The following is a 14,321-nucleotide window of genomic DNA, read 5'->3' on the forward strand; positions in this document are numbered from 1 at the left end:
GCAGGGTATGCTTAGTCGGGCACTTTCCGCGCCTACAAAGCTACCAATGTTCTGAGAGGTGAAATATGTTGCTTATCCTACCCCTTTCAGAGATTTTCAGCTTCGGGGAGAGGGGGGGGGGGGGGGGGGGGCAGTCACAAATGCTCCACAACAGAGCTCAGAAGCAGGCCCTGTGGGCCGCAGGATCCTGTGACCAACCCTGCGCGCGCCGGGAATTCAGAGGGACCAAAAAGGGTTGGCGGCGAACAGAAAGAAGAGGGCAATGTTTGGAAGTCAAGGGGTGTTCTGGAGGATTTCAGTGGCATGGAAAGCTGAGGTATAAAGCTATAACCAGTTCAGCCGACAGGTCATGCAACACCGCAACTGAAATACCTGCACGACGAAACAACGAAAGACTGCAGATCCATGGAAAAGTGTAATAAAACTTCACACGCCAGAGCGCTGTCCTGCGCTGTCTTTCTGCGCCTAATAAGAGTCCTGTTATACGCATGTATAGCCCTAATCCAACGAGTTCAAAGGGTGGTGGTTCAGGGACTACCGAGAATACCATAAAACTAAAAGCATAAAAAATTGTCAAGCGAATGAATAATTCATATCAATAATCTCAATTCCTAACAAAAAGGGTTTTAAACGATTTTTCTTAACAGTGGCATTACCCGCTTTTCGTACATTACAAGGACACAAAATGGTTCATCGCCAAACTAACTATAGTTTGTGGATCGGACCGATCGCCTGACTATAGCTTTAGCACATCTGACACCGGTTCGCTGGTAAGGATGTTAGCTTTAATGCTGCGCCCGCATCATCGGCATCGGCGTTTGCCTAACCGCTGACGTCAGGCCTCGACTTTGACCTCGTCAAACTCGCAAGCTCCCGGGTATCAGGAGCGGGCTTCATGCTCCCTTCCAGAATACCTTCCATTCATCTATCCCATAATACTTTCCGCAATATAGCGCAATTTTGAGCTGTGTCTGGTGTTCGATGCTGTCGGCGCTTCCGTGCGCTCGAAGCCATTCGAACAGCTACCAGCTAGACGGATAGGCTGTAGGAAGGTCAGAAAAAGCAGCACTGTATGATCTTTACGTCAGTTCCTTTCTTTGCCACCTGCTCCTATCTGCTTGCTCCTGAATCCCCGGCGAAATCATTTTCGACAGACAATTCCATTTCTTATGTGTCAACATCAGAAATGCGTTAAAACTAGGTGGCCTGCGGTCGGGCGATAAAAATTCGTTCATAAAACCGAGGTATCCGAGACAACAACAAAAAAAAGCGGGCCTCAACAGCAATAAAGATCGCAATGGCGATGAGTTCCACCAACCACCGCAGTCGCCCAGCGTTGTGCTCATGTAGCCGAGGTCACCAGTTCGATGCCCGGCAGCGGCAGCCGCATTTTCCAAACGCGGGTGGAATGCAAAAAAAAAAAAAAATATTAAAAAGCTGTCCTTGTACCGAGTCTTCGACGCGCGCTAAAAAACTTTATGCGGCCGAAATCAACCTTGGGGCCCTCCACACACACAAAAAAAACGCGTTTGCTTTCGCCAGTACTCGCGTGCGGGGCCATCCCAAGAAGAAGAAAAAAATCCTTAAAACAGACGCGTGCACCGTTTACACAGACCCGAGGGAAATCAAGGAGTAATCACTCATTAGCATCCACCTAAGCGCAGCCATACGGTGACAAAGGAAAGTTAAACAGCTTTCACAGAAACTTCGTAGTTGGAAAATTCGTCCTTACAGCTGCACCTTGGAGTGGGTGCTTGTGAGTACTTAATCCCTTATTAGAAAGAACGAATTTTCATTCAAATACTAATTTTCTGTGAAAGCTGTACAGCTTTCCTTTGTAGCCAAATGGCTGCGCGCTTGGGTGGACGCTATAATTAGTGATTATACTACCTTATTACAAATCTAATCCACATTTGGGGATTCCCCTAAACAATAGAACTGACAGAGGAAAAGCAGCAACTGTTAACGCTAACCACAGCTACCAATACACCTAGACAGCAAAGCTGGCAAACAAGGGGGCGGCGGTACTACCCCCAAGACGACGACGAGAAATCCCCCTCCCCCCTCACAACAACACCCGACGTCGATTCAGCGCAACGACGCCGTCGGCTCTGAGTACACGCGCGCCCGGTCACGAGCGGAACGAGAACGCTTAATCACCGCCACAATGCGAAGAAAGAAACGGGGGAGGAAATAAAAGGGGTGGGTGGGGAAAGGGGGGTTAAAGAGAAGAAGAAACCGAGGGAGGAGAGGCGGCGGGAAGGACCGAATATGAGAAGGAGGAGGAGACGGGATAATGAGCCGCCGAGGAAGTGGTGGACACGGTAACGTACCGAATGCGACGCACTACGAACGGCAGAGAAAACGAAACAAACAAACAAAAACACTAGCAGGGGGAGGAGGGTGGTGATGGTGGTCCAGGCGGCGGCGGAAAAGCGAAAACAATGGGGACCGTCGACGAGCGGCCCACCAGAAGAGGGGTGGCGCGCAACACTCGAGCGGCGAGAAGAAAGACGCAGCAGCGCACAAAAGCAGGTCCCGGAGGCGGCGACACGCTATTATTATGTCTGGAGCGGCTGCTGCAGTTGGGCAGCTCGCTGTTCCGCCGCGGACAACCACGCGAGCCAAGCAGGCCGCGGAGTAGACAAGGGGAACCCCCCACCCTCTACTTGTTCCGAGAGCCGTGCACTTTATTATAAACCGCGGCATCCGTGGCGGATGACCCTCTAGTACGGGTGTGCATATATATATATAACAGCACTCGCGGACGAGGAAAAGAGGTGCCGAGACGGAGAAGCAGGCGGCCAGGTCTGCGTCTCGGAGTCGGAAGGGAGTTTGCCCACCACACCGTCGACAGGAAGCGAACGCTGGAGCAGCCGAGGAGGACCAGGAACAAACGTCGTTGCCGCGACTGGTCCGCTGGCTGCTCGAGACATTTTATTTTTTTTCACCGCCGTCGTGCGCACGTCCAGCCGATCGCAAGATGCGGCGCACGCCGACATGCATGCGACACCAAAGTGTTACTTCCTGTGCAGGGTCAATCACACTTAGCGGGAACACAAGAGCGCGCACGCCCAACGCCAGTTGAGAGCGCCTCGCACGGACAGCGTCACCATACAGCGGATACTGTGACAGTGCGACAGCTGCGCGCGAGGCAGAACCACGCGCTCTAGTGTTCCCGCTAAGTGTGATCGACTGTGTACACAGACAGCATATCCTGCACCGCGGTGGCTCGGAGGCTACGGATCGAGTTATGCTTTGGGGCATAAGGTCGAAGGTTCTACCCCCGGGTTGAGTTTCTATGGGGCAGAAATGGCGATCAAAACGCCCGCACGTTAAGAATTTGTTAGCGCGGTTAGTCCACTGCATGCAGATAAACGCTTCTGTATATCCGCGACCCCGGCAAACTTTCCGACCGCAATGCTCCACAATGGCATTTGCCGCCAACTACGCCCAAAACTTCGCGTCCACTTTGTCACCTAATATACAGGCTGCCAGTTAGCTGTTCTGCGTACTACATGCCCTACGCAACCCGATGTCCTATAGCTAAATTCCCGACAGAATGCCAGCAACTAGCGTTTCTTCTCCGCTGTCAGCTAAATAATCCCGAGTAGCCCAAATCAACCCCGCGCCAACCTTTACGAGGCCGTACTAGTATATATTTAATTGTGCAGCGCGTAAAGACGAACTTCAGCTGTGCCCAAGGCTGCCCAGCCGATGGTCGAACGCAAGTAGCCAAAGCACCACTGGCGCCTTTGACATAAAGCGGTCATCGTTGACGGTAAGATTCACCGAGAACCGAGGAACGCTTAAAGCGAGAAAAGATGAGACGGGTACACCAAGTTACTGGATACAAGACAAAGTTTCAGACCTGAGCAAAACCGCTACGGCTCACTCCGACAGCGCTACAGTGCGGACAGCAACGACGTCGTCGTTATAAGCTCGGGGCGTCTTGAACAATATTTTAGTTCACACGACAGGTGCTCCGCCAAAGTACAAGCGTTGCTATTTTGCTAACTGTAAGGCTCTTTATCTGTGCCCAGACAAGTGCAGCGCAAGTCGTGGAACGAGCGATTCCGTTCTCCGTCATGAAGCTCATTCCCTTTTAACTCCTTTTTGCTCAGAGTGTACCTGGAGGAGCGGTCACAGAGATTTAAAAGCGCAGCGCGATCCGTGAACCGGTTCTCCGGGGCGCCAACAGCGCATGCGCAGTAGGGCTCCGGCGGAAGCGGATCACGATAGCAGATCGCGCCATATATGCTAAAAAATTGCGTGGTCACTTTGGTAACTATAAAGTGTTGAGAGGCGAAAGCCGAGGACACTACGCCGTGACAACTTCCGGTGGATGTGACGTCACACAGTTCCCGTGGCAATATCGATACCCAAATTGTACATATTTCGGGTACGCTTAATTACACATTTTAGAGCGCAGCTCTTTGGCGTCCGTTCCTGGGTTTCGCGTCGTCGTCGGCCTCGTAACCAGCTCCGCCCCCCTTTCATCCCCCCAGCGCTAGCAGCGACCGACTGATAACGACCGACTGATACCGCTGGATGCCGCTGACGCCGATAGAGAGTCAAGATAACGTGACTGCATAGAACACCGTCGCCGCCATGCAGAAAGAGGAGGAAAGGGTCCCCCCCCCCCCTGTTCTTGTGTGGCGGATAGGGTGCTCTTCAGTTGCCGACGCGCCGGTTATTTCACGTAGGCCCCGGCACGTCGACGAATACGTGACCACCTTCCCACGGCTAGACCTGGTTGTTAGCGCTGCGGAAGCGAGGGTATCATATTGTTTGTGTCGGCATCGGCGGCGTTGTCCCTGAAACCAACTCCGCAGCTGGGGTTGACTCACTATCGAAAAGGTGAAACAGCTTATTTGCTGCGCTCAAATTTCGCATTAGGAAGTAACGTAATCGTCGGTAATTTTTTTTGCATCTAATTTGACACAAAACTGACGTTTTCCCGACCATTCTGTGACAATTGTCACTATGCCGCGACGACTTCCGTAGGATGTGACGTCACACCGTTCACGTGGCTATATCGATGTCCGCGCTATTTCGAAGCAATTTCGACATTTTTGCTCATAATTAATTAACTAATTAACCGACAGTCATCCAACTTGGCTTCTAGGTTCATTTGTTCCCTCTCTATCTGAAGCAACCAGTTTTTTTTCTACCTTTTTTAGTTCTCAAGTTAAACGCGTGTGACAAGCTTTGTTAACGGACGACAGTATGAGCCCATTAAAGGCTTTCGCCTTAATATGCCGTGCACTGCGCATTCAGGTCGCATACAGCTAGGGAAATGGATTCACAGCGCAATCTTCATTTCGTGGCTGCATGCTTTTATACCGCCAAGAAACTAATTCATTTCGCGGCTGAAACCGCGTTCCGACAACTTCCACGGGCGGCACATTCTTAAAAGAAGAAATCAGAGCTCAAGTTCGAAAAAAAATATTTAAAAAAAAAAACGAAAAAGCAGCGGCAGAAAACAACGCTCCTCTCACGCCGCCAGAAATGCGCTCACCGTTTTTTCTTTTTCTTCTTCTGACAGGCCACAATTATCACCACGAAAGCGACCGACATATCTCGAACCACGCGCGACGACTTGCCGACCAACTTGGCCGTCTTTGCGTGTCTTCCGCACGCGTGACCATTGTGCTCCGAGGCGTCAGGCGAAACGCAGTTCGTGCACACGCGCGACCCGCTTCCCCCTTTTTTTTCTCGCTTGCGGGGTTCGCAGAGATATAAAGCGAGATAAGGAAATCAATTAGCGCCGCGTCTCGGTCTGCCCCGCTTATATGTGCAGAAGCACATCGATTCAACGAACGACAACACTGCTAGAGCGGACACGTAGTTACACGCCGATTAGGGTAGGCGCGCGGAATGTTGGGAGGGGGGGGGGGGGGGGGGGGGAGTAGCAGCGACAGTGATCGGTTATACACGGACCAAGGCCCGACTCAGTAATGGAGCACACACTGCGCGAAATGGAGCGTTCGCGAAAGCGTATTATACTACATCCTTCTACCGGCGCCGCTTTATCGCTGCGCGGTAACAGCCATACCGCCGTGATCGCAGGTTATCTGCAAAATCGTCATCACCTCACGCGCGAAGAGGAACCTTTTTTATCGGCGAATAGAACTGTGTGTCCTCGTATACCACGCACCCTTGACAAGAGCGAGCATGTATCAAACTGCCGCGGCGCGGTAGCACCAACCTTGCTAAACGCGGGGCCATTTAAAGGAAAAAGAGCCTCAACCGGTTTCGATTAACTGATTCGGTTAAAAGGGACCGAACCGGTTAAAGGAAACCGGCCCGGAACAGTGTTCGCTGGCTCCTTGTGTTAACTGAGGTGGACGATTTCAAAATCACAGCAACTACGTGAGGAACGAGAAAAAAAAAATTGTACAATTTCGCTATAACGAAACAAGAGACCAAAACGAACAAAAAAAAATAAATACGACCGAAGTATCCCCGAAACCTGCAATGTTCGAGCAACCGGCAATTAAGGCTACATCGCATACTTCGGAAAGAAAGGAAAACAGCACAGAGACGAAACATGCGGGCCAAGTAATCAGCCTCGTATACCTCGGTGATAACAACGGGGTGCTTTCGCTTCGGTTCGATGCCCCCGTTAACGAGCAAGCAAGAGCGGCCAGCTGCTACGGTCGCACGCGTTTTAATCGCTCTCGCACACAGCCCGTTTAGTTACCGCTTTGTGCAAAGTGACTTGCCCTCCGTACAGCGACACTTGTTGCGTGCGTGCATTTTTTTTTTTTTTTTCCCCTATAGGTACGCTGTAGAGGACAACACCCCCTTCAAACAGTTAGCTACGTTAAGCCATCACCCCATGCCACTCACCGGACATTCGTTTTTCCAAATGATCCGTAACCTCCACAGGGAAGTTCGATGGCACGTCGTTTTTAAACAGAGACGCACGTGGGCGATTCGCGCGAGGCAGCTAGACCCGAGAGACTTTTCTGAATTGGCCGGAGAGCGAGGAATATGGCGCATCTACGCTCTCCTAACGCTGCCGTAAACACCCACGTGTTGTTTTCTTTATCCGTTATTATCTTGCACCAAACAATAGAACTCACTTGCGCAACTAAACGCATGCCACTCTCGCCTACCCAATGTGGTGTCCCACATGACTCCGAGCGCCCACAGAAAAAAGAAAATGAGAGAAAATAAGAAACAGGCGCTTCGCCAACACTAAACAAACGCAGCTCGGCGGCCGCGTACTATACGAAGCAAAGTTAGTTTAGTTGACAAACCATGAGTTGGGAGTGATTAACTAGATTTCGGTATGTATCTTTATCGGCTAGATGTATGACCGACGTTTTAATCGGAAAGTATAGTTCACGACACCAAGAGGCCAAGCACCCAAGTTCACGGCCTTACTACTGCTCGCGCGCACACGAAACGCCAGTGCTTCAGCCCACGGCCGCGGTGTGGCCAATTTGTGTAAATGATTACAGTAACTGGGAGGGGGAGGCTACTGGGCTTGTAACCCTTCTATAATAAGGGAGTAATTACTCATTGGCATCCACCCAAGCGCAGCCATACGGCTACAAAGGAAAGCTATACAGCTTTCTCAGAAACTTCGTAGTTAAAGAAAAATTCGTCCTGGTCCCTTCTCCATGGCAATGAAGTGACCGCTCCCACGACCACATCTTCTTCGCGTGATCCCTGACGGCATCACATGCTCCATGCATGCTTGCTTATCCATAGCGGGCGCTCCAAGATCAGTGACTCAATTGCACTAGACAACCACCGCCAAGCTCGGTCCGTTACGACAGAATGCAGACATTCACACCCGTTGCCGGGATACGGTCCGAAGGCCAGCTCAGGGCTCATCACGTAGGCTCGAAGAAGGTAGGTCCAGTGAGGGTGCATCGACGGCGGCGCTGGCATCGATGCACCTTAACCTAACCGGGGGGGGGTCCCACCGCGCCCCCGTCAGGCCCGGCATGCATTTATACTATTACGTATTTGTTACGCCAAAAAGCTCACTACACTAAAACACACTAAAACACTAAAACTGCTGGGCTAAAACGTTAGAACGGAAACCGCATTCAGGCGGAAAGTTGAAAAAGGTTGGTTGGTTTATGAGGTTTAACGTCCCAAAGCGACTAAGGCTATGAGAGACGCCGTAGTGGAGGGCTCCGGAAATTTCGACCACCTGGGGTTCTTTAACGTGCACTGACATCGCACAGTACACGGGCCTCTAGAATTTCTCCTCCAAAGAAATTCGACCGCCGCGGCCGGGATCGAACCCGCGTCTTTCTGGTCAGCAGCTGAGCACCAACCACTGAGCCACCGCGGCGGCCGGAAAGTTGAAAAAGTGGTTTAAATTAGTTGGATAGCAAACTGCAAGTAAAACGTGTATATGGAAGGTTGAAGCTTCCAACTATAGCTTTTTCTTTCTCTTTTTTTTTTTTTTTTACTATACGGCAAAGAGATTGGACGTTCAGCTGCCGCCTTTAAAGCCGACCACTCCCTCCTGATTCAGTGGACCGAATCTATAGCAGTTCTACCCTCAAAGAAACTCTTCCTGCCCGATTCCTTCGCATTGCTGCTCGCAGTTTCCGGAGAGGATTCTATTTAGCGGCAATTACTGCCTCGAGGATTAGACGGGATGAATGAAGGATCGCGAACGATTTGCTGAACGAATGAAGTTCAGTGGGGAGCTGTGCCCAAGCAGCATATAGACGCTTCGCCGTTCACGGTTTGCTTCCAGGCTGTGTATTCAGCGGTTTAAATATTGGCGGGAACGCCCTGCCAAGATGTGGCAACCAGCGCCCTTCTCTGTGCATCCAGTATTTTCTGAGACAGTTTTAAATACAAGCTGTTTTCTCCGTCGAAAGAAATTCCTCTCTCTCACATGATGGTGTACGGTTTATGGCTTACGGGCGTTTAACGTCCCAAAGCGACTCAGGCTATGAGGGACGCCGTAGTGAAGGGCTCCAGAAATTTCGACCACCTGGAGTTGTTCAAACGTGCACTGACATCGCACGGCACAGTACACGGGCCTCTAGAATTTCTCCTCCAAAGAAATTCAACCGCCGCGACCGGGATCGAACCCGCGTCTTTCGGGTCAGCAGCCGAGCGCCATAACCACTGAGCCACTGCGGCGGCTTCTCTCTCACATGAAGTCAACACAGTAAGAAAGGAATTAATAAAAAAACTCCTACTAAGACCATCACAATTTGACCGAATTAGTCATTTTTGGTCAACATTTTCAGAACTCTGTAATGATTCACGTTTTGTCTCCATGTCATATAACCACGCGTGTCGTATCCCATGCCTACTGGTGACACTCTCCGCAAAGCTACATCTGACCAATCCTAGAAAAAAAAAAAAAAAAACTCGCTAGAGCTCGTGTGCGCTTTCGACCCTTTGATACATCGCCCACAGCACAAATTTTACCGCGATGCTTCATGCGCGTTACCGAAACTCTCGTTAACCTCTGCGGGTAATTCCCCGACATGCGAAGTGACAACTGAAACGAATCACTTCAATTTTCCTTCTCAGAGAGATGATTCAAGGAAAAGCAGTCCGTTTTATATTCGGCTCCTATCGCAGACCAGGATTCGCAATCGTCACTCACGGCTGCAAAAAACATTTCGACGTTAGAAAGCAGAAGAATGATTGTGCGCCACACGGAGGCCCCTGCCCATACTTCACGCTCCCCAGCTCGGTATCAAAAGATCATACACAACCTCACGCCACATCCGCCTCTACTAATATTTTCAAGAAATGGGTTTTCCCACGTACTATCGCCAAGTGGAATGCATTTCCAGTTCATATCTATCCCGCAGGTGAAGAGGCCGTCTTTCAAGAACGTGTACTGTACGCCCTTTGAATCTGTTTATTTTTTTTTAGCCATCGCGGTGGCTCAGTGGTTATGGCACTCGACTGCTGACCCGAAAGCCGCGTGTTCGTTCCCGGCCGCGGCGGCTGAGTTTCGATGGAGGCGAAATTCTAGAGGCCCGTGTGCTGTGCGATGTCAGTGCACGTTAAAGAGCCCCAGGTGGTCGAAATTTCCGGAGCCCTCCACTACGGCATTGTTTGTGCTTTTTTCCTGCTTAGTTTGCTTTAAGTACTTTTTTTGTTGTTTTTAAACGAATTGTTGCCTGCTCGTGATTAGAGCGCACTGCATTTCTTTCGGTGTTTTGCAGTTTCCGAGTTTCGTCCCATATTGCACTCCTGCTTGGTCTTTATTACTGCAGTAGGTTTTAAATAAATGAATAAAAATAGATTACTCAACAATTTCATCACTTTCTCCTTATCTGCCTCAAAAGTAGAACTTTCTTCAAAACGTTTCCGCCATTTCTGCGTGGTAGTATAATCCCTAACCATGGAATCCCCAGATGCTGCTACTAAGAACTTGCGCGCTTTTGAAAAAAGAAAGAAAGAGCATAAAGAGAAAAAAAGGAATTCCGAGTTTCACAGAGTAATTCTAGTGGAATCCACGCTGTTCCCCTGACTAAACGTAGTCCTCATGGTCTATAGACTAGATCAATTAATGTCACAAAGCAACATATACACTTAGAATAAAATGCTAATAATCGGCTAGTGGTACAGGAATAGCCAGCAGGATGCCCGTGGCACAATAGGCATCCAGATTCCATTTCCGGTTTGCGCGCAGGTGTAAAAAGGTTAGCGAACTTTCGGAGCAGATATCAAACATTCGACGAAGAATACTGAAGTCGCGGGCTCGTTTTGAAGACCGAGTGTATTATAGCATTTTCTTGGCACGTTCACTGACTAACTACGTCCCGAGTTTCGTGCTTTTTCTGCGACTGCGCGGAAAGTGCGAAGTCATCACGACCGCGCGTCAAAAATGGGATGCAAGGAAGGTAGCGCTTATGGCCACGTAACGATCCAGGTCCTGGGCACATTATGAGTTCGCGCCACATTACGGACGCGCTGACCGTGAGAAGCGGCCTGTGGAGCCGAACATAACGTCCTCGGGGTCAGGTGCTCACCGAAAGGGGTCTTATGTCCGTTCTCGAGGTCGTCACAAACGTTCCCCTTAATGCACACGACAAGCCACTACGTGACATTAGTGGGGAAAAAAATGAAAGGGGCCAAGGTTGTGGAGTGCTATCACTCCACCGCGACGCGAAGTCTCAATCTTCGACAGCCGGACTAGTTTTACTTTAAAAACTTAAGAGACGTTCAGCTGCAACTTTTGCAACGAACAATTAGGTTTGGTTTGGTTTATGGGGTTTAACGTCCCAAAGCGACTAAGGCTATGAGAGACGCCGTAGTGGAGGGCTCCGGAAATTTCGACCACCTGGGGTTCTTTAACGTGCACTGACATCGCACAGTACACGGGCCTCTGGAATTTCTCCTCCAAAGAAATTCTAGCCGCCGCGGCCGGGATCGAACCCGCGTCTTTTGGGTCAGCAGCCGAGCACCATAACCGCTGAGCCACCGCGGCGGCCAACGAACAATTAAGTCGAATTGTAAGTGAAAGAAATTATTTTGTGGGATTAATGCGGAATTATTTTCCCTTAACACTGCAACCAGAATTGGTCGAGGGATGGCGATAGGCGTGCTTCAGAATCATTCTGTTGTTCCCGCAGATACACACATTTTGAACAATGCAGTCCAAACAACTCGAGTCTTGTCAGGCGTCGCCTTGGCTAGGACAGCGTAAGAACAATGTGGCAATTGTAAACGGTGGTCACGCCTTGTCAGTCACTGCAGAGGATGGCAATGTCTGCCAACTTTCCAGAACACAGAATTTCTGTGTAGACATCACAGCGCAACTCACAAGGTGACAGCCTTTGCTTTTCTCATTAAAGAAAGTAAAAGAGTGCGGAGGTTGTGTCAGTCAACCTTCTGTCGTTTTGACGGATAAGAAAAACGTCTTGTTTGAGCTCGGACAGCCTGTCCAAGGAAGCGTATTTACGGTCCTTTAAGCCCATCAAATGACACGCGTTGGTGGACCACAAGAATTACTTCACAGGTTTCGTTTAAGGCGCTAATTAAAGCTTAACGTTCTTCAGGTTACTTTAAAAGAAAACCCAAGACGCGCAAGTCAACTTTGGATTGAGTGAGAAGCGCCGAATGAATAGTTTTCTATCGCATATCCACTCGACCCTTCAAAGTTCATATATAACGGCACAACACAGACCACGGCTGCTAGAACATGCAAGAAACTTTCCATATTCACTTTCGGGCCTCCGTTTAGTAGGGCGCGAAAACTAAAGGCCGAACGAAAGCGGCGCTAAGACGTACGCAACAAAAGTGGACGTTCGCCAAAGGCAGTTCTGCGAAGCAGGGTTAGCCAAGCAAGAGACGGCACACTGCCGTCTGCGGAATGTCGTCTGTAATGGATCGCGCTCCCAAGTGAACGCCTTCCAAAGGATCACCGCACCGCCTTTCGAAACCGACAGACCCCGGCTGTCGTCGCGTTTCTGAAGACCCACAGAGCAAGGAACCGGTCAGCTGGAGAGTATATACAGCAGCGTCAAAATCGAGCAATTACATTCGCGCGGCCTAAAGCGGGGGCGGACAACAGACACTTCGCTCGACTTCCCGGGCGCATTCCTAAACCAGCCGCTGCGCTTCAAGCGCGACCCGACGCATTCCGTCGAGCGAGCGGACGGAAAAGGTCCCTGACTGCCGCTGCTATATTTTACAACCGCTGTCGCTGTTTTCGTTTCTGTCGGCTTCTCCGGGGCGCCAGTAACAGCAACAATACGACCTGCGAACGGGACGCGCGCGTCGAATAGGAACAGCAAGAAACGAACGGGCCGCCGCGACAAGAATTCTCTGGCGCGCAAACCACGCGGTTATCGGGTTACGCTCGCTGCGAAAAAAGCAGGAAAGAAACACGCAAAGCAAGAGCGCCAACAGGGGCAGGTAAGTACAAGAACGAGACTCGTCGCGCATTCGTTTTTGTCTTCTTCTTTCGTTCTTGGTCGTCTGCCTCCGTCCCCACTTATTTTAGACTCGCGCCGCATCGCGAGACCACGCTGGCCTCGCTTCGCCTGTCCCTCAAAAATGAGCCGTCGTTCGGCGGCCGGTCGTTTCAGTCCGAAACGATCCCGACGCATTCTTGCAGAGCAGCCGGCTCAAGGCGAAAAGGCACAAAAGCGAGTCGCCGAAAGGAAAAGAAAAAAACAACAACGAAAACGCCGTTAACCTGTGTGCCCCCTGCCTGCGCTGCAGCAGGCCAGCGTCCCCCCCGACATCATGACAAGACGCCGAGCAAGGCAGAGCGCGAGCGAAGGAACGAGCCCTAGCCGCTCTCGCGGTGGTGGGGGGACAACACAGCGGCGCTCACGCGCGAGCGTATTGATCTACTTTCGAAAACTTTTTTTTTTTCTGCTCTCCAAACGGCGCCTCGGCCCAGCCCGCGGCGTGCTGTGGGAACCATGCGGGCACGGCAACGCGAGAAAAAGCCCCGGGTTCCCGTGGTTCCCCTACGCGCCACGAAGTCCCGACAAAAGCGGTCGGTCGAGTGGGGGAAAACGCCCAGCCCCCTGAGAGATTCGAACGAGCAAGAAATAACAAAACGGCGCGCGCACAATTTTTAGGCACGGCGACGCAACCGCCGTGTCGCGTACCCATATTCGCGTCGAGTTCGGGGAGTGTTCCCTCCCGCACCGAGCTGAGCGAGACGTTTCGTCCGGTCGTGAGCGGTCTTCCGCACTGCCGCCGGCCTCCCGACCACGCCAGTTCGCCCCGACCCACTTATAATCGAGCAGGACGGGTGCGGACGAACGAAACTGAAACACCACTCGTTGAACACTCCGCAATTGCACGACGGACCTGCCTGCCCGCGGCCGTTTCATTCGATCACGTTGACCCGCTTGGACGGCGGCTGCTCGGCGCATCGCGTCGCGTACGGGCACGACCCGGATCACCTCGCGTCCCGACGGTTTTTTCCGAAGGGTGAAGCTGGTGGCCGGCTGTTGCCGGAGAAACCTAGGATATGCAGCATGTTGTCACGTATCATCGCCGCGGCACAAACCGAAATTGACGGTCTCCTATTGATCGCGCCTGTCCTCCGCACGATGTGTCAGCCAGCCCAACGGAGGAGCGCTGTTCCCGTTTCGTTCGTCGTCGACGAGGCTTACCTTTGGTACAGGGCGCTCGGTGGGCCGCATGGCTGGTGTGCGTAATCCCAGGTTGGTCCTTCATAGCGAGTGCGGCGAGGATCCGCAGTTCCCGGGGGCCACCAAACCTAAAGGTCAACAAATCTACAAACTGCAGTAACCCGATCGCACGGATCCGCCATGTTTACCCTAGCACCACTGGAGGCGAGAGTAGTCGAAGGAGTGAAAGAAAAGCTGGCCGGCTAAAAG

The 14,321-nt window shown here is 51.3% G+C and overlaps 1 protein-coding gene across 8 annotated transcripts in view; it reads right to left on the minus strand.

Moving 5' to 3' along the window:
• The window catches only part of LOC149343177 (rho GTPase-activating protein 23-like), a 90,178-nt gene extending 75,857 nt beyond the window's left edge, over positions 1-14,321 (minus strand). For 4 of the 8 annotated variants that reach the window (XM_089545705.1, XM_089545703.1, XM_089545702.1 and 1 more), the window contains exon 1: positions 14,094-14,320. The gene's annotated coding sequence lies outside the window, so the exon portion shown is untranslated. Of the gene's footprint in view, positions 1-6,855; positions 7,489-14,093 lie in introns of those variants that run through there. The other 4 variants (XR_016283100.1, XM_089545706.1, XM_089545707.1 and 1 more) reach the window with 2 other exon arrangements.

The sequence above is a fragment of the Amblyomma mixtum genome, chromosome 5 (assembly GCF_055824585.1).
Source record: "Amblyomma mixtum isolate Tamu chromosome 5, ASM5582458v1, whole genome shotgun sequence".
Taxonomy (NCBI): Eukaryota; Metazoa; Arthropoda; class Arachnida; order Ixodida; family Ixodidae; genus Amblyomma; species Amblyomma mixtum.